The sequence below is a fragment of the Ochotona princeps genome, chromosome 10 (assembly GCF_030435755.1).
Source record: "Ochotona princeps isolate mOchPri1 chromosome 10, mOchPri1.hap1, whole genome shotgun sequence".
NCBI classification, from domain to species: Eukaryota; Metazoa; Chordata; class Mammalia; order Lagomorpha; family Ochotonidae; genus Ochotona; species Ochotona princeps.
The window spans coordinates 73,193,096-73,199,888 of record NC_080841.1 but is presented as its reverse complement, the minus strand read 5'-3'; the positions used below and the strand labels follow the sequence as shown (position 1 = coordinate 73,199,888).

The 6,793-nt window shown below is 51.4% G+C and overlaps 1 pseudogene; it reads right to left on the bottom strand.

Annotated features, from left to right (window-relative positions):
* Window positions 1-4,206: 4,206 nt before the first annotated feature.
* LOC101517000 (small ribosomal subunit protein eS1-like) lies at window positions 4,207-5,523 on the bottom strand (annotated as a pseudogene).
* Between the last annotated feature and the right edge of the window lie 1,270 nt (window positions 5,524-6,793).

Here is a 6,793-nt window from a genome sequence, read left to right as displayed (position 1 = left end):
TATACTTTTTAAAATATATTTATTTTTTATTAGAAAGGCAGATCATATTTATGGAGAGAAGGAGACATAGATTTTCCATTCTGTGGTTCTCTCCCCTAGCAGCTGCAACAGCTGGAAATGAGCCAATAATCCTAAGCCAGGAGTCAGGAGCTTCTTCTGGGTCTCCCATGCAGGTGCAGGATCCCAAGGCTTTGGGCCATCCTTGCCTACTTTCCCAGAGCATAAGCAGAGAGCTAAATGTGAAGTGGAGAAGCCGGGACTTGAACCGGTGCCCATGTGGGATCCCGGCACTTGTAAGACAAGGGTTTTAGCTGTTGAGCCTGGGTTTGATTTCTGACTCCAGCTTCCTGATAATGCACACTCTGGGAGGCAGCAGGCAACAGCTGAAGTGTTGTGTCCCTGCTACCCACTTGAGAGACCTGGATGGAGTTCTGGGCTCCTTGCTTCAACCTGGCGCAGCCCTGGCTGTTGAGGGACATTTAGGGGAAATGAACCAGTGAATAAAATCACTCTCTCTCAAATAAAAAAAAATAATAATAATGAGCACGGTTTTGGAAAACACAGTAAAAAAGTATATTATTTTTAGCTCATGCCGGAAAGTTAAAAATACCATGAAACTTTTAAAAAGTTCTAGTCAGCCAAAGCAGATCGGAGAGACAGCTGGAATTCTTTCCAGAAACTCTAGCTGAAAACACACACACACACACACACACACACACACACACACACACACACACACACTGGAGGCAAGGTCAGCCTGCAGCTGTTGGCCCAACTGTACCAGAAATAGATCGACCTCAAAAAGACCCAGTGGACCCAGCAGGAGTGCAGCAGAGGAGAAGGGGACCGAAGGTGGGGAAGCCTTCTAACCCACAAGAGACCCTCAGGAGGCAGACATAAAGGACTGGGTAAGCAGAAAGTCAAGAGTGCCCGAGCGACACAGCTGAGAGCTCCCAGCATCCTCAGCTGCTGAGGTCAGCACTGCCCACACATGCCGTCCTGCTCCTTCCTGGGCTCTGCCCAGAGCCTGGCTCCCAGTTAACCTTCACGTGGCATCTTTTGACAAGGGCACCCCATCCAGGCACCGATTTGAGTCCTGGCTACTCCACTGCCAACCTAGCTTCCTGCTAATGCACACGGGGAAACGTGGAGCATGGGCCAAGTGCTCTAGCTCCTGCAATCCATGTGGGAGTCCGGGGAGTTCCAGGCTCCTTCCTGGCTTTGGTCTGACCCAGCACTGGCCTTCGTGACTGTTTGGGCAGTGAACCAGCAGGTGGAAGATCTATTACTGTGACACTGACTTTGAAATAAACAAATAAACTTTTAAAAACTGAAATCAGTGCTTACTGATCAGTGCTAATACTGCTTCACTGATCCAGACATCAGGGTCTGAAGTGCAGGCTGTTTCCATCTGTCTCAGGGCTCCTGTGGCTCTGCGGCGGGGCGTGGTGGGGGCGTCTCTCTGCTTCCATGTCTGTTCCTGGCCTCCCAGAGGTCATTGCACAAATGCTGCATGTGCCTGGCAGGCCTGGTCACAGCCACGGGGGATGCGGGCAGAGCCAAGTTCTGAGCTCCGGCAGGCTGGGGCCCGCCCCTGTGCTCGCCTGGATGCTGTTTCCTAAAGCCATGGGGAACCAGGAGGGAAGTGTGGGAGGGGCAAGCCTGTGCTTTCATGTCACAACCCTGTGTATGTGTTTCCGGAACACGCAGTGATCTGTGGGTCGCTTGTGTGGCTGCTGTCCAGTGTGCAGAGTGAGCAGCACAGATGCTGCAGGCTTGGGGGAAAGCAAGACAGAGCGAATGAGAGCCAGACCTTGCTTCTTTCCATTCTGGTTGGCTTCTCTTTTATTTAAAGATTGATGTATCAAATTTTCTCTTTTAAAAAACTTACTTTTCTTAAGATTTTATTTATTTGGACCCGGCATGATAGCCTAGCATCTAAAATCCTCACCTAGCATCTAAAATCAGCGCCAGGATCCCATATGGACCCCAGTTCTAATCCCGGCAGTTCCACTTCCCATCCAGCTCCCTGCTTGTGGCCTGGGAAAGCAGTAGAAGATGGCCCAAAGCCTTGGGACCCTGCACCTGCATGGGAGACCCGGAAGAAGCTCCTGGCTTCTGGCTTAGGATTGGCTCAGCTCTGGCCATTGTGGCTGCTTGGGGAGTGAATCATCAGATGGAAGATCTTCCTCTCTGTCCTCCTCTCTGTATATCTGGCTTTGCAATAGAAAAAAACAAAAAAACAAAAAAAAAAAAAAAAAAAAAAGAGGGAGAGAGACAGAGATTACTTGGGATGCCCATACCCCATACCGGAGTGCCTGGTTCCAGTCCCAGCACTGCTTACAATCCTGTTAGCATCCTCCCAATGCTTCCCCGTAGGAGTTAGCAGGTGAGGGCCATGCAATCACTTACACAGTCCCTGAGCCAGCGGGAGGTAGAAGCAGGCCTGGATCTGGGAGTCTCTGCTCTTACCACTTGCTTTGGCATCCCAGGCCCTGCTGCACGAGGCAGAGAGCTTGTGGGATGTCCCTGATGGGCTCAGACACGGCTGTGTGTGCCTGGCTCCCTCCAGGAACAGGCATACGTACTTACCCAGCACACCAGAAATCCTGGTGTCACCCCTTGGCGTCGCCAGTGTGCTACCCCAGGGCTTTGCCTAGATTCTCCCAGTCCTCCTCTAAGCTGTGTCACCGCATCGCATCGTACCCAGAACAAAGAACACTCAGAGGTTAAAAGGCACAAGGTTGGGCCCAGCATGAGGGCTCAATGCCGAAATACTCACTTTGCAATTGTCAGCATTCCCTGTGGGTCTGGTTTGTGTCCCGGCTGCTCCACTTCCCATCCAGCTCCCTGCCTGTAGCCTGGGAAAGCAGTGGAGAATGGCCCAAAGCCTCGGGACCCTGCACGTGCGTGGAAGACCAGGAAGAAGTTTCCAGCTCCTGGGTTTGGATCAACTCAGTTCCCAACTCTTGAGGGTATTTGGGAAGTGAACCAGTGGATGGAAGATCTTTCTCTGTGTTTCTCCTCTCCGTAAATATGATCTGCCTTTCTAATAAAAATAAAGAATCTTTTAAAAAAAAGTCACAGGGCCTGGCCTGGTGGCCTAGCAGCTAAAGTGCTCACTTTGAACAAGCGAGGATTCTATATTGGCACCGGTTCAAGTCCCAGCCACCCCACTTTCCATCCTGCTCCCTGCCTGTGGCCTGGGAAAGCAGTCAAGGATGGCCCAAAGCCTTGGGACCCAGCATCTGCATGGGAGACTCAGAGGAGGCTCCTGGCTCCTGGCTCCTGGCTCCTGATTGGCACAGCTCTAGTTGTTGCAGCCACTTGCGGAGTGAATCAGCAGATACATCTTCCTCTCTGTCACTCCTCTTCTCTATATATCTCACTTTGCAATAAAAAATTAAAAAGCTTAAAAAAAAAAAAGAAAAAGTCACAAGGTTTAGGCCACGCATTAGGAAACAAGGAAGCCAAGCATGGGGCATGCGTTCTCTCCTCTGCAGCCAGGGTGGAGTCTGGGTGTCAAGCAGGTGCCCCAAACCTGACTGCGCATGCAGTCACTGCCCTGAAAGCTGTGCCCATCAAGGGCAAGTGTGGGAACAACTACCCCGCCTTGCCCAGGTGGGAAAACTCCCTCACAAAAGTCAAGGGTTAAGGTGCAGATCTGACCTGCTGAGACGCCCTAAAAGGACCTTGTTGTCCCGTATCTGTCCCAGCAGCGCCTACTGAATCTGGCTCCTGCCCGTGCCATGCTGTCTACAGGACTTGTGCCAGCCTGCCCGGCTGCAGCTCTGACACGGCGCCTGCCGCTCGCCCTCGCTCTCTCGCTCGCTCGCTCGCCTCTGTGACTACGTCTTACTGTTGTGACTCAGCTTCCCTCCCTCCCTGACGTTTCGGACATGCCCCAGCTCATGGCTGACTCTGACCTGGACACAGGTTGTAGCTGTTCTTCCTTCTCCTCCTCCTTCTTCATGAAGGTAGAGTTACAGAGAGCAACAGAGAGAGAAATCTTTCATTTGATGATTCACATTGCAAATGACTTGGGCCCCAGCACCCACATGAAGACTAGAAGAAACTGAAGGATCCCAACTTTGGCCTGACCCGGTCACCAGTTGTTGTGGCTACTTGGCGAGTGACCCAGCAGATGGGAGATCTCTCCTATCTATAATTTTGTACTTCAAATACATTTCTATTATTTTTTTAATCACAAATAGGACTTCTCATTTGTCATGATTAAAAAGTCTAATTTTAAACAGACTCTTGGACTGGTGGTTCATAGCCATCAGCTCGTTCGACTTTAGCAGCTGTCTCATCCCAGTGGCTTTTCCAGAACTGCCACCTTCACCTTGAAGCTCCATGAGTTTTCCCAAATCAAACTTGGGCTTCTTCAGCATTTTCACTTTTCCAACGAAGACATGACTTCTTTCAGGTCATTTGTTTGCACCTCCCGGGTCATGATTTCCATCATCTTCTTCCGGATCTGACAGACTTGCTGGTGCTGAGCTTACGGCGTCTTCCGGATCTGATTGTTGCGTTTCTTAGTAACACCAACGCAGAACAGGTGCAACAAGTAGCCATCGGTAGTCTTGACATCAACATGAGCCTCAATCATGGTCTGCCACTTTTTGAGCATGGAGCACATGGTCTTGTCCCGGGTAGGTCTCGGGTGAGGTCCACGCCATGAAAGTTGGTGAGGCAGTTTTTGCCCTGAACATCGGTGATAAGCTTGAACTTGTGAAAGGCCACTTCATCGTTCTGCAGGTCGGCGAGGCTCACCTTGAGGACGAAGCCTTGGAGGCCGTTGGAGGCGATTTTGGTTCCTTGGGTCCTCGTGACTAGAGTCTTCCAATATTCCTGATGTTGAACGTGGCTGGCGCTTTCACGTCATACCAGTCTTTCTTAGAAAATGGGTCCACCATTTTCTACTTTTTTGCCGCCTTTCTTAAGGCACTTGTTGTCGACCACCATGGTCAGCTCAGAGAGCCAAAAGGGCTAAAGTGTAACTCGCGTGAGAACTTAGGCACACTGAACAGGAACATTTTTAATTTTCAAAGATTTATTCATTTTTATTGGAAAGGCAGAGATACAGAGAGGAGGAGAGACAGAGAGGAAGATCTCCCATCTGCTGATTCACTCCCCAAGTGGCCGCAGCAGCTGGAGCGGTGGCTTCCCTTTAGGCTGCCTCTGTAGCACCCTGTATGCTGAAGTGCCTTCCCTGTCCCCACCTGCTGCTGCCGGGAATTCCAGTGATCTGCTTCTGAAGTTACATCCCGCTCCCATCCACGTACTCAGCCACCTGTGTGCCAGGCTACACACACACAGGGGAGCCAGACGGGCAGCATCCTGACCCTCCCAAAGCAATCGCGGTCTGAGGCAGAGGCTGCAGCAGCCCGGTCCATAGCTCACTGCGATCGGTGGCGCTCTGTTAACCAGGTGGCATCCAGGACACACCAGCAGGGCACACCTGTTGGTAGGACGAGTGGAAAGTTCTTCCTCAGTAGTGGGCTGTTCTGAGGCTTCCATCCTGTAGAGGCCAGGACACAGATCACAGGCAATGAAATGAGGACCTTCCTCCCCCACCCCCCGCCCCCGTGACACCTGCAGCTGCTGGCACGGCTTGGTTAGCATCCTCCACTGCTCCGTGGTCTCTTAAGGATTAACTGTGAAGTTCCTAAGATCTACTTAGATGGGATGGGTTTCACACACTACGGGTGTCTTTTATCTTACTTCATTTTTAAAAATTTCTTTATATTTATTGGAAAAGCAGATTTACGGAAATGAGGAGAAACAGAAAGAGCTTTCATCTGCTGGTTCACTCCCCAAATGGCTACAACGGCCAGAGCTGAGCTGATCTGAAGCCAGAAGTTAGGACCTTCTTCCAGGTCTCCCATATAGGCACAGGATCCCAAGGTTTTGGGCCATCCTTGACTGCTTTCCCAGGCCACAAGCAGGGAGCTGGATGGGAAGTGGAGAAGCCAGGACTTGAGCCAGCACCCATATGGAATGCTGGTGCCACATGGTGGAGGGTTAGCCAGTTGAGCCATCGTGCTGACCCAACAAGTGTTCTTAGACGAAGAGGAATTGACACTCAGAGACACTCAGAGAAATTTGGAATGACTCAGCCACAAGGGAAGATCACCTAGGGATCCCCAGGATCCGCCAGCAGTGGATGCAGGCAGGGACAGACCCTCCCCCAGAGCTGTCAGGGGAGGTGTGGCAAATCTGTCATTTTTGCTTTGGACTCTCAGCCTCCAGAAACAGGAGAGGACAGATCTCTGTTGTTGGGCCCGGCGGCGTGGCCTAGCGGCTAAAGTCCTTGCCTTGAACGCCCCGGGATCCCATATGGGCACTGGTTCTAATCCCGGCATCTCCACTTCCCATCCAGCTCCCTGCTTGTGGCCTGGGAAAGCAGTCAAGGACGGCCCAAAAGCTTTGGGACACTGCACCCGCGTGGGAGACCTGGAAGAGGTTCCAGGTTCCCGGCTTCGGATCGGTGCAGCATCGGCTGCTGCGGCTCACTTGGGGAGTGAATCATCGGATGGAAGACCTTCTTCTCTGTCTCTCTTCCTCTCTGTATATCTGACTTTGTGATAAAATAAATAAATCTTAAAAAAAAAAAACAAAAACCAGGTTGTTTGTAGCCACCAGGTCCAGGGTCATTTGTGGGGAGCCATGCAGTTGGGTCGGATGGCATGGGTGTGTGATGAGCACTGCTCCTTGGTTAGCAAGGCTACGAGGAGTTTCTAGCAGTGAGGCAAGGCCCGGCGGAATGTCTCTGGTCACCTCATTGCTG